General features: G+C 31.7%; 1 non-coding gene and 1 pseudogene across 1 annotated transcript; one reads left to right on the top strand and one right to left on the bottom strand.

Annotated features, from left to right (window-relative positions):
• The first annotated feature begins 1,258 nt into the window (after window positions 1–1,258).
• On the top strand, window positions 1,259–1,362 carry LOC112100463. Its single transcript, XR_002906834.1, has one exon. It is a non-coding gene; the product is annotated as a small nucleolar RNA R71 (small nucleolar RNA).
• A 10,628-nt stretch (window positions 1,363–11,990) lies between these two features.
• On the bottom strand, window positions 11,991–12,109 carry LOC112100411 (annotated as a pseudogene).
• Between the last annotated feature and the right edge of the window lie 4,460 nt (window positions 12,110–16,569).

Below are 16,569 nucleotides of genomic sequence, written 5' to 3'. Positions count from 1 at the left end.
GTTCCCTATGCTACATGAGATAGTGGGGGAGCCTGGGTCTTTGCATTTTAGAGGAATTTTATGTTGGAGGATAGAACTAACGTTTTCTGTTAAAAATGCCTTCTTTTGAACATGCATGTTTCTCTTTTTAGTACAAAGGTCTTTAAGAAACTTGGCATAAGATGGAACTTGCTCAATAGCATCAAGTAAAGGGATGTTAACACTTACCTGTTTGAAGATTTCAAGAATCTCACCTGTGGATTTTCCCTTTTTTCCTTTAGCTAACCTTTGAGGAAATGGAGCTTTGGGAACATATTCCCGTGGGTTGGTTTCTTCTTTCTCCTCCGGTGATGAGTCCTCAACATTCACAGGTACAATTTGATTTTCTTTTGTCACCGGCATCTCCACTTTGTTGTCGACTTCCTTTCCTTTTCGCAAGGTCATTACTGCTTTGACCTCTCCATGCTGCTGTGGTGAACTGGTACTTGCTTCATGCACTCCTTTAGGATTAGGCACTGGTTGACTTGGAAATTTGCCTTTCTCAACGGTCATTGCCAAGGTCTGAACTGAAGAAGCAAGTTGTCCCACCATCTTCTCGAGGCTTGAAACCGATTGAGCTTGTGAGTTGAAGCCTGCTCTCAACTCATTTCGTAGTCCATCAATGGTGCGGTTTTGTTGCTCAATCGTGGAGTGAGTAAGATTCTTGAGATTCTGGAATGAATCCTCCCATGGTCTGGGCTGAGAGAAATTCTGATTCTGATTGTATGGTCTAAATGGTGGCTGAGAGGCTTGAGGATTTTGTGGAATTGGTGGAGCTGGAGCTGCTGGTTCGTTCTGTTGGAATCCTTGAGACCATGAAAAATTGGGGTGGTCTCTCCATCCAGGGTTATATGTGTTGGAGTATGGGTTGTAATTCGATGGTTTTCTCATTACACCTATGGCATTGGCTTGATCTGAGTATGAGTCATGGTCATGTGGCTCTGTTGATTTAGCAGTCGATAATGATGCTATTTGTCGAGAGAGACCTTCAATTATCGCTTTGACTTCTTTAATTTCTGAACTTGATTCGCCAATGTGAACCTCATTTACTCCCTTAATTCTTCTAGTATTCCTGAGTGATCGACTCCGTTGTTGGGAATTATCCGCTTGTCGCTGGAAGAATTCCCAAATCTCTGATGCACTTTTTGACATTAGCTCTCCTCCACTTGTTGCCATTAGCCATTCTTGCACATTTGGTAGTAATCCCTCCAAAAAGTATTGGCATTGGTGCCATTTCTCGTACCCATGATGTGGACACTTCAAGAGTAGCCCATTGAATCGCTCCCATGTTTCAAAAAATTACTCGTCCTCTCTCTGGGTAAACTCCGAGATTTCCCTGCGAATAGCATTGGTTTTATGCACTGGGAAATATTTATTCAAAAATTTAGTTACCATTTGTTCTCATGATGCAATGCTATTGGCAGGCAATGTATTAAGCCATGAACGAGCTCTATCCTTTAAAGAAAATGGGAATAATCTGAGTTTAACATCATCGTCTGAAAAATTCTCGTATTTAAAAGTTTGACAAATAGCATGAAAATCATTCAGATGATTATATGGGTCCTCATTTTCTAAGCCATAGAATGTGGGGAGACAATTTAGCACACTAGGTTTTAGTTCAAAGCTCCTAGCAGCTACATTTGGGTATCTTATGCATGATGTGCTCAAATTAGCTAAGGGACTGAAGTAATCCTTAAATGGCCTCTCCTGTGGTTGCAAATCCATTTTATTTTTAATTTGTTTGTATGTGCGAAGTGTTCTTTCTAGTTCAAGGTCTATAGGTTCAATATTAGGTAATAATGACCTACGACCATGCATGCAAAACAAATAAAATAAAAATAAAGATAGGAACAAAACAAGTAAAAATAAAGAAGAGGGAGAAATTACAATACTAACCTTATTGCGCTATTATAACCTTACTAAAAAAATACACAAAAACAAATACGTGAAATAAATTAACTAAAAATTAAATTAATAAAATAAAAAAAATTACAAAGAAAAATAAATTGAAAATTAAATCACAGAATTTTAAAGAAGAGAAAAAGAAAAGAAATACTAACCTTTAGATGTAGATTCACTTTTTTTCTTTTTTCTTTTTTCTTTTTTTAATTAAAAAAAATAGAAGAAAACAAATAAAAGAAATTATTAAAAAAAATTTAATTCTATGAATTAAAATTACTTACCTCCCCGGCAACGGCGCCAAAAACTTGTTGTGCAAATTTTAATGTACTCGCAAGCGCACGAATCTATTGTAGTATAGATTAATGGTGACGAGTGTCGATCCCACGAGGAGGTGGATTTTAATTGTGTAGAATTAATTTTGTGAATGGGTGATTGGATTTGTGGTGGAAATGATTGGAATATGCTAAAACTTAAATTAAAATGGAGAGAATAAATTCTAAAATTGGTATTGAAATGGTGAGAATAAATTGAAGAGAATTCTATTGAAATGACGTACTTGGGTATCTGGATCCGTATCAACATGCATCATGGGCTAAATAATCCGTATTAATGCCAATTAAATCATGAGGGGGGAATCCACACCTCATGAACCACGCTCTAATCAATATGGTGCTAAGGGCTTATCGTGCCAAATAATAATAACCTTGTACTAGAGGACCGGTGTAACCAAGGTGGTACTAGACAAGATTAGTATTATTTGTCGACGAGAAGTCAAAACATCCACAAAAACTAGAGGGGAAGAGAAAATAAATTTACCAAATTAAGCCCATGACACATGTTGAGACTTCACCTTCAACCCAAGCTTGAAAGAAAATTAGCCACTCATAATTGAACTAGGGGCAAAATGAAAATTTATTAAAATACGAAGAAAATACAAGATGGAGAGGGAATTACAGAAAATGGATCCCAAAAATGGATTCAGAGATATCCAATTAGGGGGGAGAGGCCCCCTTTTTATAGATACATGGAGTAAATCATGGCCATCGGATTAAAAACAGTTTGGACGCTTAGGATTGCGCCACGTCATCAGTCAACAGTCCACGATTTGACCACGCGGATGAACAGTAACACGGTTTGACCCGACTTTGAACAGTAACGCGGTTTGACCCGGATGAACAGTAACGCAGTTTGGTTGAAAATAATCCTGTGTGATGCATGCACCGTACACGAGATTTTTCGTCCACTGATATGCTGCCACGTCACCATCAACAGTACATAAGAATTTTAGTCCAATAGGATCGTGACACCTCATCAGTCAATGCCACATCATCGGTCAATGCCACGTCATCATCCGTCTATGTGAACAGTGTCGTGAACAGTAACGTAGACAGTACCGTACACGTGAATAGTACCGTACATGTGAATAGTGCCATTTTTCCTTTTATGCTCCTCCTAAGGTTTTTGACCGTCTTGAGTTCAAAAGTGATGTCCGTTTTGCCGTCTGATTTCTCCTTTATTGTGAAATGACTATAATGCCCATAAAATACATAAAATACTTAATTAAAATAAAACACATGTAATTAAATCACAAGAAGGTTAAATACATAAAAGTAAGGGTTGTTAGTAAGACTTGAAATGTAAAATGACGGTTTTCTCCTTTATAAATATGCATTTTCTAACACTCAACAAATAACAGATGTGTACTCAATAGCAAGCTCAATGATAACCGTTGGATCACTTTTTGTTTGAATTTGATTGAGCCATTTTATAGATGGAGCAGAAAACTAGTCGTTATTGACTTTCTGCACACAATCGAATCGTTATTTAGCATTTATCAGATCACCGTTTTGACTTAAGCAAGAGATCGCTGTGCTAAATTTCAAATTGTCGAATTGGCGTTATAAAGATGTCGAATTATCGTTATCACTCCAGAATCTTGTCCAAAGATATCGATTATCCGTTTGACATAAACAGTTTACCGTTTGCAAGATGATTGTTGTTTGGAATATTATCGGTTTACCGTTATCAATAAAAAGTTTCCCGTTATCTGAAATTTTCTCTTTGGAATGCAATCAGTTTACCGTTATGCATAAATGGTTTTCCATTATCTGAAAGTTGCTCTCTAGAATGCAATCGGTTCACCGTTATCCATAAACGGTTTGCCGTTATCTGAGATTTGCTCTCTAGAATGCTATCGGTTTGCCTTTTTCTGATAAACGGTTCACCTTTTTCTTAGAATATTATACGGCTTTCACACTATGATTCGATTAACAAAATTTTTAGACTTGTCAATTTAAAACATGTTTGTTATCATCAAAATCATTAAACATATAAGTTAACACCTAATACACAAGCAGATATAGAGAATTTGGTAGACATTATGGACTTAATTGAATCGAGGCATATTATAAAAACTCACTAAATGAAAACTTTCAAATTTAGAGAAACGTTAGAATTAAAAATGGATAGTCTTAAGCCAAATCCTCACTTCCAAGAACAAACAAGAGTCCAGAAAGTGAAAAAAAGGAATAGATGCAGACTCATTGGAAGTGATTCTAGCAAATGCAGTTGGCTATCATTTTTAGCAAAAAAAAAAAAAAGTAAAATGAATGCTTTTATCTAATCTTAAAACTCTACAAATTGAAGGATAAGGGTATGCAGACTATGTCTATGCAGAGAAAAAAATAAATCACAACTTAATCTTTTTTTCTTTTTTTACGAAAAAGAAAAGAACTATTCTAAATCAATTTAAAAATGAAGAAAGAATTGAGTACTCTTGACTCAAATCTCGCTCCACCTCCATGGTCTAATCGATCCTTTCTTTTAACTTTTGAAGAACTGATTAATCGCGCAAGAATAAAGCTAGAGTTCTATTCTACACATCAATATCAATTCGAGCAACAATAAAATTGATAGTAAAAGGAAAATTCGTTGAATTTAGAAACCGCGAGAGTTCAAGTCCCTCCCCACCCTAAAATAGACCCATTGAATCTTTAACCATTTCTCATACATTCTTAATCGTTCAAAATTTGGTAGGCTTTAGCTAGAATTTTTTTTCTCTCATCACAAGCCATGTGATCTATATGTATACATAGAAATGAACATCTTTGAGTAAGGACCTCCATTCTAATGAATCCAATCCATAGTATTGCTCATACTAAGTTTACTAAGTCTTTTTTTAAAATGATTTAAGAAATGAAATTCACCTCCTGAGACTTTTAATCTCTCTATTTTTTAATTTATATAGACCTAAGTCATCTAGTAAGATGAGAACAATGTGGTAGAAGGCAAATTTAGTTGGATCAATCTAGATTACCACAACACAGGTGTCCTTTTGGCAAGAATTATTGTGGTATAATGATGACTACAAGGATTTGAAAGGCATTATAGCATTAAGACTTCCATTGTTTAGCCAAGGCTTAGCTCAGGACCCCATTACTCATCGTACTTGTTTTGGTATTGCTACCGCACATGACTTTGAGAGACGGGGTGATATTACTAATGAAAGTTTTTATAAGAATATTTTTGCCTCTCACTTCCAAAAATTAGCAATAATTTTTCAGACTCTCAGAAATGTTTTTCATGTAGCTTGACAAGGAAATTTTGAGGCATAGCTACAGGACCCTTACATATAAGACTTATTGCTCATGTAATTTGGGATTCCCATTTTAGTCAACTGGTCGTGGAAGTATTTTCTTGGGATGTGCTCTTAGCCTAATGATGGTATACAATTAGTTTATTATGCACTTATGAGAATGTTTATACTAGAGCTCTTTTTTTTATTATTTATTTCCATCATATCTTTAATAGCGTGTTGATTACACCTACAGCCAAAGTGGAAACCGAGTGCTTCATCGTTCATTGGAATCTGGATTCGTCTATTTCATATTTTTTTATTATTTTTCCCTTCCTTTTCTTTTATTATTTCTTTTTTTTAATTTCCTTCCATCATTTCATAAATCCCATAAGTTTAATCTTATAAAAGCAAATTCATTTTCTCATTGAGTGAAGGGTATGAAATAGGTTAGATTAATTTTTTTTATCAAAAGTATTATATGAGATCTTCAATTTTTTCCTCTTTCTCTATTCATATGCCATAGCTATAACATTTGAATTAATAGAGAACTTTTTCTTCTATATCTATAGAGTCGATATTATTCCATTGTAATTCCTTCCTGATACCTCCAGGGAAATTCTGAATTGGATCCCAAATTGATGGGTTACTGTGCTTCTACATGTAGTTATGTATTCTTCGAATGGGTATCCTTTATCTAAAAGTTCCTGGTTTTCTTGCTTTGGTGGTTCTTCAAGACCCTTTCAATGACCTACGTTGAAGGGATATCTATATGAACTGATTGATTATGCAAAGCACACAGTAGCAACAATAGTGGGAAAAATATACATAACTATATGAAAAAGACAATTCTTTTTCTATTATATTACTATTTTTTATTCTATAGGTGTTATGTTAATATTAGTTAGTGATCCCAACTCAATTAGTTCTTCCTATATATTGGCACCAGTCTTACATTTTGACTCTATAGACCAAAGAGAATGATGGCTCAATGGAAAAAGGATTGTACCATGAGTGAAGTAAGGAGGTCAACTCTTTCAAATATACACCATGTATTCCATAATACAATGTAGGAGGACTTTCATCTTGATCTAAATCAATCATCTATTCCACAAAGGCAAATCTTTGTCTGCTAGGGAAGAGGATAGCAAGTTCAAAAATTTTGTTTTGGTAGGACATGTATTTCTAATAGTATAAAATTCATAAATGAAGTAGTTAATCATTTTATCAATTTTTTGAGGGTTTAAAGGAGAATGAAAAGACATAAAAACTCCTAAACAGAAATAGAAAAAAGATGTAACTGCAATTGCATTAGAAATTGTAAAATCTTCGACACAAGAAGGAAGAATTAATCATATCATCTTGACTTGGTTCTGATTTCTCTATCTTTTAAGGATATCATTTCTCCTACTTGTATCGAATAGAAATTGTTCATGGAAAACCTGCTTGATTTAAATTGGAAGAATAATATAGTTTTATGAAAGCATATGTTATGATTCGAATTCGTAGTTAATCATGTTTCTTTGAAACAATTGACAGTTAAATCCAATTTTTTTCATTAATCTTGCATCTGTAATAGCGCTAAAAAAAGGCCCAGCTCCAAGTTGTTTAGGACTAATGGCGTTGAGTTTCTCAACCTTTGATCTAAATATCCATGTTTTCTTTTCTACATCCTTATAATAGAAATGCATACAAAGTAAAAAATAAAATGTTAACCTTATTACTATAAATCAAGTTATTCAATATTTTAAACAAATCAAAAAATTTGAAACTGCTTGTTAGCTAATAAAGAATTCTTCTTACTTTACCATATAATATATAACAAATTATTCTTTTTCTGGGGAATTCTATAGTGGTATGCAAAATGGATCTTGCCTTTCTTGTTTTTGATCTCAGATTATATAACATATAGTAATAATAAATTATTATTTTTCTTGGGAATTCTAATTAAAAAAAAAAGAGGAAAAACAAATCTCATATACTGAATCATTGCATATTTCAATTTGAATTAGGGATTTTTCCACAAATACGAGCAACCTTTAACTATATATACATGTATTCGAGCTTTTCCTAGGAGTATAACATGGGTTACTTCAACATTATACCACATAGTACTTGAACATTGGCTTAGGCCATTTTCTTTACACATTTTTACCCTAAAAGCAATGGCGCCTTGCATTCTTAAACCGATAACCATCTTTTAGCTAACCTAGCCTCCTTTGCCCTTAGGACGAACAAGGGGAAATATAGGAATATTTAACTCTTGTCCATCGACTATGCCTTTGGGCCTGATCTTAGGCCTTTACTCACTCTCCTTTATCGAGGAACCTTTGGGTTTTCAAGGCATTGGATTCTTGCCCAATGTTTGCATTAATCAAGCCGGCATTCATGCTTTTGCTTTGTCCAACACTGCTTGCACGATATACAAAAGTTGCGAACTAACTATAGAACCCTGCTAAATAAGTGGAATGCAATAGCTACCTACTCTCAGGTTGGGCAATAAGGGATAAAGAATGGAAATTACTCATTTTTTAAACCATTATTTTTAAGACCAAAAAAATAAGGCTAGAAAAATGGGGAAAGCTCTATGTTCTTGGTTCTTCTATAGCTAAATCCTCTAGAATCACAAGAATCCTAAGTTAGATGGGATTCCAGCTCAGCTATTAGTATGACATCATACTTCTTTTGCCTAATTTCTAACCTAATTTTTTGGCTCTTTCTAGAAGTCGTGAATGCAAATAAAAAGCATCTATGGGATAAGCTTCGTGACCAAGTGGACTTTATAATAAAAGAGACATTTGTTGATGAGTTTATGCTTGTTTGGAGGATCATCATAAATTGTTAAAGTGTGTCGTTCATAGTACATAAAATATTTAGCTGGAGTTGTGACTGTATAAGGAGCGAGGTATTGTAACATAGCGAGGGAATCTGTTGTTTCGACTACCAACATAGTGTATTCCATTGCCCAATTCTAATGTGTGAATTTAATCTTTGAAAATGAATTTCCATGATGATAATCGAATTTTAAAAGAACTTCATTTCTTTATGTCAAAATTAGATATGTAGTATAAAAATAAAGAATCTATCCTCTTTTTCCTTTCCCAAAAAGTCTAATTTAGAGATAGTATAATGCTTACTCTCAAACTCTTTGTTACACCATAGTGATGTTCTTTGTTTCGCTTTTCATTTTTGGATTCTTCTCTAATGATCTAGGGTGTAATCAAGCAAGGGATGAATAAAAAGAAAAGTGCTTACTTTATTTATATAAATGTTCTTAGGATTTTTTTGATTCCTTGTTAATAATGTTTTTTAAAAAATAAAAGTTTTAACTAGAGTAAAATTTGAAAGATAACAAGCCATCAACCAAAATGGAAAGAAAAGGATTCAAACCTTCAATACAATTAGCTCATACACTAGATTACAAATCTGACAATTTAATCCACTCAGCCATCTTTCTTAATTGAAAAAAAAAATTACTATATTATACTACACAAAAAATGCTTAAAAAAGTTCGTCTTTACTTGATTTTCAATCTTTACTTTCTATATTCTCTTTTATATTAGGAAACTCAAATGGTGGATATGCAAGCATGATGACTTATATGTTGTTCTAAATCTCCATAAATCTAGGAACTTTTGCTTGCGTTGTATTATTTGGTCGATGTATTAGAATTGGTAACATTCGAGATTATGTAGGCTTATACACAAAAGATTCTTTTCCAGCTCTCTCTTTAGTTCTATGTTTCTTATCCCCTAGAGGACTTCCTCCACTAGTACATTTTTCAGAAAACTCCATTTATGCTGGTGTGGATGGTAGGCAGGCCTATATATATATAAAGAGAGAGGCAGAGAGAGATTTTCTTTCTCCAATGAGAATATTCTCACTTTGTTAAATTGACGATGCCGCTAATATATAGAGAAAAAAAAACACGCATATTTTAATATATTGGTGTTGGTTATTTTTTTAATCAAATGCTATTGATGCCAATGTGCAAGTGTACACAACAAGTAATAAAGTGATGAATATTTAAGATCGTCTCCAAAAGGATTGATGTTACTAGAAATGCTACAGCAATCACAATAGTGCAATCTACCTTGATTCCGAGAGGAACAAATGTAAAGTTGGTTACTATTGAAATTGATAATTGTGAGAGAATAAAATGAAATAATGCAGTAATGAAATAAATTAAATAAAAATGCGTCGAAGAATCAAATGAGAATAAGGTAGTCGAATGATCAAACTCTCTTTATGGGCTGACTACTTTTTATCAAGTTAACACCAGTTGCTACAACAATTTCTATAGCATTAGGCAGAATTTATTTTGCATCCTCAACTGTTGCATATTGGAATTCTCATACCTGTAAGTATCTTAGCAATGACCAGTTGTTATTCTACCTATGACATGACATTATGAACATTCATTCTCTCCACCCTACAAGGTGAGTACCTATGTCTAAGTTATCACAAATCTTAACTTCAAGTATGGCCCTTATGGGATTCAAGATAAACTTAATCCAGGAAACTTAAATTAAAATCAAGTATTACTCTAATAATATCCACTAAGACATGCCCTTTTGCGGCTCTATCTTAACTTGAACCATTAAATGGGTGGTCAACCGAGATAACAGTTATAATAATAACTACTAGAGTAAAATGCTATAGCAATTATATAGCAACTCATAGGAGCAGTCAAGAACCCATTAGATTGAATAAGTGAAGAATGATAGATAGTGAATCCAAATAACTCTGTTGGATTCTTCAATGATGCGACCTTAGTTCCCTTGAGATCTTTTCTTCTTCTTCTTTTTCTCTCCAATTCTTCCAAAGATAATTCCTTTCCGTCGTTTTATGTGATGTGCACCTCCTTTTATAACTGAAAACTAGAGTAAACAAAAGCCTTGGGCGTACATGAGTCAAATTAGGAAACTGCATATCATAATTCTGCAGCTAACCCCCGCCAAGTTTTCTCACTCGGTGTTCCAGGATTGCTACAACAATGGTTGCTCCAGCAATGGCTATAACACTGCATTGTTCCCGGTTGTGTTTCACTTCTTTTGTGGCCATATTCTTTCTTCTTCTTGCTAGCCTAATATCTCAGCATCCCTTAATAAATTATGAACTTCTGAAAACCTACAATTATGCACATGTTTTGAGCATAAATTACTTTAAATCAAGCAAAACTTATTAAGACTCAACTAAAATTGATGTTTATGCAAAATATAATAAAAACACATCATTTACTCTCTAAGTGGTCTTGATTTAAGTTTAGAACTGCCGTGATAACTCTCATTTCATAGAGTTATCAATTCAAGACTTGCCTTTTTGTCTGTTTATGTATTGAAATATGTGTTTTTTTTTATTTGTTAGTAGATCCTGACTTTGTTAAACTAAGGATGTCCTCATTATAGAAAAATATATGTGTGTGTGTGTGTGTGAAGTGTGAAAACATTATTACATCATATATTTAAAATGAGGATGTCTTCATTAGAGAAAAATTATATATGTATATGTATGTGTGTGTGCTTGTGTCTACACACAAAGGCGCACGCACCCACGCACATAGATACATACACATATACACTTTTCTAATGAGTGCGTCCTCATTTTATTAAAGTGATGATGTCACTAAAATTTAAAAAAAAAGTACATATTTAAATAAATTGGAGATTGTGTTTTCTTTTTTTTTTTTTTTTGTTAGTGACATCCTCACTTTACATGAAGAAGAAATCATGCAACGAAAAGAAAAAATCTCAAATATCCTTGATCATGAGACATTAAATTGTCAATATAAATAAGAACTTGAATTTTAATTGTAGTGACTAAAATTGACATAATAGAAGTAAGTGGATCAATAAAGTATCTGAACTTGAAAAAAATATCATCAATGATAGTAGCAATCAAAATATGGTCGAAAGGAAAAATCTCGATTGATTGGGATCCAATGTAGATCTAACTTTCTATCTCATGGGATCTGGCCAGTCTAAGGGGACCACCTTCTCGATAATCCATACATCCTTTTATCAGTATATGGACAACTATCTCTCACGAACATGTTTGAGTTTGGCCTCAACGGGGAGAAAAGAAAAAAGGAGATAATCTCATTAGAAAATTTCTATATATATGTAAACATTTAATGATGCTAATTCATCCACTATTGGATTGAATGAGATCAATGAATTAAAATTTGATTAAAAAATTTATGTAAAAAATTTAAGCTGAAATATCCTAATTTTCCAATAAGGGATCCCTTACTTTATCAAAGTAAAGGATAGTTAAAAGGCAAGAATGACACACTAAACTCTTACTTTAATATAGTATATTTTGAACTTGTAGTATATTAAATTTTTTTTTTCTATCTTTTACCTTGTCTCATACTATAAAGTAAAGAAATTTTTACTAGATAATGATCTGTGCAGGTGCCTTCATTTTTTTTTTTTTAATGCAAGCACTCTATTAAGCTGTGCAGCTTGATAAAATTTTTTTTAAAAAAAAATGAGGGGTGCAACACGAGGACTTCCCAAGAGGTCACCTATCTTAGTATTGCTCTCACCCAAAAACGCTTAATTGCGGAGTTCTAATGGGATTCGGTGCATTAGTGCTGGTATGGTCGCATCAATACAATTTAATAGCATTAAAATCTAACTATATTAAACCGTATGTCTTAAAAAAAATTATGTGTTGCGCCCTTATTTTCTTCTCCTTATACAAACACGCTCTTAAGTCGTATGCTTTAATATTGTCATATTATACATATAAATGAATTAGCATCATTAAACACTACTTCGATTTTTAATATCTGTCATTGAATATTTAATTTGGCTCAAATTTTTAAAAAAAGAATTTAATTTAGAATAACCTCCTCATATATATATTACAGTGAAAAATATATTGATATTTATGATTGAAAAAAACTTATTGGGATCACCCTTAAACATCAAATCTTTTATGAACCCCAACATAATACATGGGTTGCTGCTACAGAGTCTAGGGACTACCTTCGATTAATTTTCTATGAACATCTTTATAAAATTTGAAAATCACCATTATATGTATTCCAGTACCACTCCTATCCTCATCATACGGTGAAGATATAGTTCAGCCTCAACAAGACTTACTCCTTTTGAATAAGGGTACATATTTATTGAAATAATAGTATTAGCTGCATTAAAATATAAAATAATAAAAAATAAACCATCCTACTAATTTTTAAACTTTTTTTTTGTATTTTATACAAAGCCATAGAGGAGAAATAAAAGATTTGGAAAGTCTGCGTGGTTCCACCACTACTCGCCATCGGAGTTTCTAATAATTTGTGCTAACAAATTAATTTTTGATTATATATTGCTGTTAACCTAACCAAATGCGAATTTTCATCTGCATGATATTTTTTTAATTATTAGTATTATTATTTTTTAATTAGAATTATTACTTCTACATTTGACCATCATATTGTTGGCTTTAAGCCCGAGAAAGTTAAAACTTCCTGCTTTTGGCTAAAAGGGAAAGCATGGAAACTCCTAAGAAGTTGGAAGCCACTTAAAACTTCGATTGTCATCAAAAGGGATTTTAGTTTTTAAACATTTTACATTTATGCTTTTGGCACAAGAAGATTCCATTGATTCTGTATATCCAAGCCAAGTGACTAAGTGATTACTGGAGAATTGCATATATATGTAATATGTGCATCGTGCATTGTTCATTCAAGTTGACCCTTTTGGCAACATGATTCGTTGACCTAATATAAGATTAAAATATAAGATTAAGAATAGTAAGGCACGTTTCATCCATGTGAATTCTGAGACATACAACTGCGTGTTCGCTGCCGGTTTTCATATACAAGCGATTCATCATCTAATAATTGCATATGATAATTCCTAGGTACAATGATTGATTGTGCGTCCTTGCCCATGTATGAGATAATTAAGCGACCACGCAATCATAATTAAATTTCCACGACGATTTCTAAAACAAACAGAAAGCAAAAGAGAAAATGGCGATATATACATAATTACATATGTGATTCTCATATTTCACAGGAGCTCAACGTGGGTTTTTTTAACTTTTTAAGTCGGTCTCTGGCTGTGCTGATACCACAAAGTCACAAACAATCAAACATAAATGGACAAAAAGTGTGCGAATTTTGCACGTCGAGTTAAAAATAAGCTTAACACGTGAACAACACGATCTACGTACCATTCCATACCACATATTCTGATATGGAAATATATACCACTCACACTTTTACTGTTTTTATAATATTAAAAAAAAATTGGTACCAAAAAAATTTTAAAAAAAAGTAGGGTAAATGGATCATTTACTTGATCATTTATCTTAAGAATACAAAGTATATATTTATCATATAAAAATATTTAAAAAATAATAAAAAGTATAAGAAAAATATTTTATTCTTAATTTTTTTATATGAAAATATATTTTTTATTTTTAATACTTAAAATTTTATTTTAACATCTATTTATATAATTTATAATAAATATGAATAAATGTGTATTTAAAATAAAGATAATATTATAAAAATATACTGCGATTTATTGACTATTATGAGAGGAATACAGGCAATCTCGCTCAATAAACTAATGGATTAAATTCGAATATACAATTTTAACACAATTCGATAATAACACGACGCAAAACCACTTTAAAACGACCCATTTGATAGGCCTATTGTTTGGCATTCTTTTGACGATTATGGCGATGCACTATAATGGCGGTAGTGCTAATAAACTAATGTAGTTGCATGTTTAACATTTTTGTTCTTTTTTTTTATTTCCTTTTATTTAATTGAAAGCTCTAAACATTCTTGAATATTATCTAGCGAAGTTTAAAATTGTAACTATTTTATAAATCTAATCTAATAAAGTTTTATTGCTAGATTGTGCAATGTATATTTTAGGGAAAATATACTAATTGTTATTTTTTTTCCATCCAAACTAATATATTTTAGTTAAAAAATGTAAATGATTGAACTAGACTTAATATTGATTAAAATTTATTTACATATTTATAAATATTATATTAAATATTTTTTATTATGTATATATAAAAATTTATAACTAAAATAAATATTTTTTATTATTAATTTTATTTTTTATTTGTTATCTCAATATAACTGGTAATAATAATATATCTTTAAAGTTAATGATTTTATTTCATAATTAATAAAGATAATTTTAGATTTTTATAATATATATAGAATTATACTAAGTATAAAAAACTAACTGTCAAAATTAAATTATGAAAAACCATTCCTTCCTTGCATTTCAAAATATACTATAAGATCGAGAGATTTTGTCAAAAGTGATTTTTAGAAAATTTATCATACACCAAAACTAACTTTTGGCCTTTTAAAGTCACTTTGAATTTTCAAAAGCAATCTGAAATGGGTCCTACGTGCCATTTTATCGTAAAAAATGAAATTTGGATTCAATAATTTTCTTTAAAAGGTTGTAAATTGATAGTTGATTTTTCTTTAAAAAAAGTAAATATATATCTAATTAGATTTTAACAATTTACAATGATAAATACACACTTGATGTGAAATTTTTAAAAAACCAGCAAAGTTTACACCGGCACACTGAATCCAAATAGTTGATACAATTTTGTCCATACAATAATGGCTCCATAACAAGGATAGTTGTTAGCCAAAATTAGTCTTTTTTTTTTTTCTAGCATTGATATTACAATCTGATACCACATCAAACAATTGATATTATACCAAACAATCATTAATATTTACAATTAATATTATATTTACAATCAGATAAGTATTATAATTAGTTTATATTAAATTTTATAAAATGTTATTTATATTTTATACCCTCACTAATATTGAAGAAATGTGTAATCAATTCACATTTCTTAAGGAAAAAATTATCCCCACTCATTTTTTCTTTAAAAAAGCCAAAAGATAGAACAGATTGATGTGTCACGGATATCTACATGTGCTGTGCCTCGCATTGAAAGAACATGTGATTGGAACTTATTAGTTGGCATTGCCTGTGGAAAAATAACACCATATATAGCTAAGCAGATTTGACACTCTCTGGCCCATGTATAAAGGCATCAAAGCTTGACTAACTAATATCTCTGCGAAGACCGAGTTCTTCGCTTAACGTGAAAGACGGGTTCAGGCTTATGTAGCTAATAATAAGTTCAAATTGGCATTTTATGAAACTTGATTGCTTGTGGGTACACTTGTTAAGTGTTATATTTTTGTTTTTTGCACTTTTTTATCAAAACCCTTATTGCCGATGCACTCTCTTTATCCAAAATAAAAGAATTGACTTCACATAGTAAATGCAGAAAGAGGAGTCGGTCGGAAGTCGGTCGGGAGTCTGGTTAGAAGATGATGAGGGCGGTGCGTGTGGGATTAGTAATGGATGGCTCCTATTGCGCTGACGGAAAGACAAAGTGCATTGAATTTACTAATCGTTTTGATATTGAAATTGGAATTTGAATCTTGATATTTACGCCAATTACTGCTGGGGCCCTCTTCACTGGTGGATTCGCCTTTCAACATGATTTTCCCAACTTTTATTGGCCGAAGAATTTTAGATAATACAATCGATCAATGCATTGATCATGTATAACATATATAATTAAATTTAATAAAATTATTATTTACATAATAATTTTTTAAAATAAATACATAAATATTATTATCATTGTTTATATATTGTATATAAAAAATAATATTTTTAATATATTATAAAATTTCTTCTATTTTTTAAAAGAAATTAGTAAGTAATCATGACATATTATCTTATCATGTTATTTAATGGAGCAGTGAATTTTAATATAGGATAAAATAGTTTAATGAATTTCATAGTGTTGATCCCATACACTAGGCCCACTGATTTGCTACATATTGAAGTAACGCGTCTGTTTCACACAAGTTTTCTCTTAGTCTTCTCTCAAAGAATTTTAATTATAAATATGCTAGGTTTTTGTTTTAAAAAAAATTATAGAAAAATTGACACATGTACCCCTAAGGTTTAAAAGAAATTATGCAGACCTCAATTCTTAATAGGACACCAAGACCCCTTTTTAACTATAAT

Source organism: Citrus clementina, unplaced genomic scaffold, assembly GCF_000493195.1.
Source record: "Citrus clementina cultivar Clemenules unplaced genomic scaffold, Citrus_clementina_v1.0 scaffold_3, whole genome shotgun sequence".
Classification (NCBI taxonomy): domain Eukaryota; kingdom Viridiplantae; phylum Streptophyta; class Magnoliopsida; order Sapindales; family Rutaceae; genus Citrus; species Citrus x clementina.
The sequence above is the reverse complement of the archived record's forward strand: the minus strand, read 5'-3'. Positions and strand labels throughout refer to the sequence as shown.